Source organism: Arachis hypogaea, chromosome 5 (genome assembly GCF_003086295.3).
Source record: "Arachis hypogaea cultivar Tifrunner chromosome 5, arahy.Tifrunner.gnm2.J5K5, whole genome shotgun sequence".
Classification (NCBI taxonomy): Eukaryota; Viridiplantae; Streptophyta; class Magnoliopsida; order Fabales; family Fabaceae; genus Arachis; species Arachis hypogaea.
In genome coordinates this window covers 78671986-78674627 of record NC_092040.1, presented here as the reverse complement: position 1 = coordinate 78674627, position 2642 = coordinate 78671986, and the positions used below count along the sequence as shown (strand labels likewise).

Below are 2642 nucleotides of genomic sequence, written 5' to 3'. Positions count from 1 at the left end.
CCATGGATTCTTGCTCTAGGAGATTCTTGTTATTGATCTTGCATGAATCTGGTGGTTCTAATTCCTCTTGGATCATCTTTGAACATGGTTCTTCCTGACTATGCTCCCCAACCAATGGGGCTTTCAATTGTGTTGTTTGTGCTTCCTCGTTTGGCTCTTGTATCATCTTATTGTCTTCGTGATCTGCTCCATGTGAGAGGTTGTAAACATTGAAAGCGAGCTACTCATCATGTATTCTCAGCACTAGCTCTCCTCGTTCTACATCTATGAGTGCTCTAGCCGTGGCTAGAAATGGTCTTCCCAGAATGATGGGGTTAATAGGATTCTCATCCATTTCCAGAACGACAAAATGTGTGGGAAGATAGTAGCTCCCAACCTTTACCAGCACATTTTCAACTACTCCTACTACTTGTTTTTGGGTTTTGTCAGCCAATCTGATAATTACATCAGTAGGAGTTAGTTCATTGATTTGGAGCTTCTTCATGAGAGAGAGAGGCATTAAGTTGATGCTTGCTCCCAAGTCACAAAGCCCTTTGTCAATCATTATTTCTCCTATGGCACAAGGAATGTGGAAGCTTCCTGGATCCTCCTTCTTTGTGGGTGGTCCTGGTTGAATGAGAGCACTACAATCTCTGTTCATCTTGATTGTTTGTCCACCCTTCAATGGACTTTTTCTGGCTAGTAGCTCCTTTATATACTTAATGTAGAAGGGCATCTGATGGAGGGCTTTAATCCCATATAGTTGGCTTGCTCCCAGTCACCTTCTTCTCCTATGTTTACTCCTTCATGAGTTGGTGATGAGGTGATGGCTGCTGCAACTTGGTTCTCTTCCACCTTCTTGGCAAGATCTGCTAGTTGCTTGGTGATCATCTTGTTTTGGGCTAGCAGTGCATCCATGTGGTTCAGCTCTATTACTCCTCTAGTGTTACTTCTTTCAGAGGCATAGAAGTAGTCATTCTCAGCAACTGTTTCAATGACATCTATGGCTTCTTCAACGGTTTACTTTTTGTTTAAAGAACTTCCTGATGAATGATCTACAACCTTCTTTGACTCATAGGAAATACCTTCATAGAAGATATGAAGTTGAACCCATTCATTAAACATCTCTGGTGGACATCTCCTTGTCAAGTCTTTGAATCTCTCCCATGCTTCATAAAGTGTCTCACCATCTTGTTGCCTGAAAGTCTGTACCTCAGTTCGTAGCCTATTAATCCTTTGAGGAGGATAAAATCTTGCTAAAAACTTTTTCACTACCTCCTCCCAATTTGTCAGGCTTTCTTTTGGGAAAGATTCAAACCACTTTGTTGCCTTGTCCCTGAGTGAAAAGGGGAACAAGAGCAACCTATAGACATCGGGGTGGACTCCATTGGACTTCACCGTGTCACAAATCCTCAAGAAGGTGGTCAAGTGTTGGTTAGGGTCTTCTTGAGCACCTCCTCCAAATGAGCAATTATTTTGCGCCAAAGTGATAAGCTGAGGTTTTAGCTCGAAATTTTTGGCATGTATGGTGGGTTTCTGAATGCTGCTTCCACAGTTTCCTGGATTAGGATCGATATAGGATCCTAAGACCCTCCTTTTGTGCCCAGTCCAGTTTGCATGGCCTTCTCTGGCATGATTATGAGCTTCTTCTTCATGATTGTTCTCCAAATTCTCTTCCATGTTGGGTTCAAAATACTCTTCCTCTTCCTCAGCACTAATAATTCGTTTTCCTCTTGCCTCCCTTTTTCGTCTCCAAAGGGTTCTCTCAGGTTCTGAATCAAAGGATATTGAGATTCCTTCTCTTCTCCTTGTCATACAACAAACAGAATGCACAATAGGAGATATAGTGAAGACTATTTTTGTTAGAATGATTGTTAGTGTGAGTGATGTAATTTATCAAACAATTAGTGAGTTAGTAAGCTGAATTATGATAAACTAAGAAAAAGAGAACAAAAAAAATAGAGAGGGTAAAGGGAATGAGGAGGAAATTAAAAACAAACTAAGGTAAATTACTGAATACAGAAAAGAATAACGAAAAATAATAAAAAAATGCTCAATCTAGTGATCTTCTAGCTTAATCATTGTTGATTCAAAATCAATCCCCGGCAACGACGCCATAAACTTGATGCATGGAAACTTGTCTCTCAACAAATCTCCCTTCGGCAAGTATACCGAATTATCATCAAGTAAAACTCACTATAGAGTGAGGTCGAATCCCACAAGGATTGATTGGTCAAGCAACTTTAGTTAGAAGATTATGCTAGTTGAGCTAAACAGAATTGAATTTAGATGCAGAAATTTAAATGACGATAAATTAAATAGTAGAAATTAAAGTGCAGAATCTTAAATGGGGAATTGGGGTAATGCTTATAAAAGTAAATGGCAGAAACTAAAGAGAATGGGTAAGATCAAAATTGGGGAGATCATTGGGGTTAGGAGATGTTGCAATTCTCCAGATCAAATTCATTCTCATCTCTTCCTCAATCAATGCATTCATTAATCTCCTTGGCAATCTTAAATGATTGGACTCCAATTCCTTGGTAATCCAATCTCTCAAATCTTGATCAATAGCCAATTCCTTGGTCAATTGCTCATGAGAAGAGATGAAGTATGGTCACTAATTATACCACATACATTTCCCAAATCAAGTATTGGTAGGATTA

At 39.5% G+C, this 2642-nt stretch overlaps 1 non-coding gene across 1 annotated transcript; it reads left to right on the top strand.

Moving 5' to 3' along the window:
- The first annotated feature begins 1098 nt into the window (after positions 1-1098).
- On the top strand, positions 1099-1206 carry LOC112804219 (small nucleolar RNA R71). Its single transcript, XR_003202836.1, has one exon. It is a non-coding gene; the product is annotated as a small nucleolar RNA R71 (small nucleolar RNA).
- The last annotated feature ends 1436 nt before the right edge of the window (positions 1207-2642 follow it).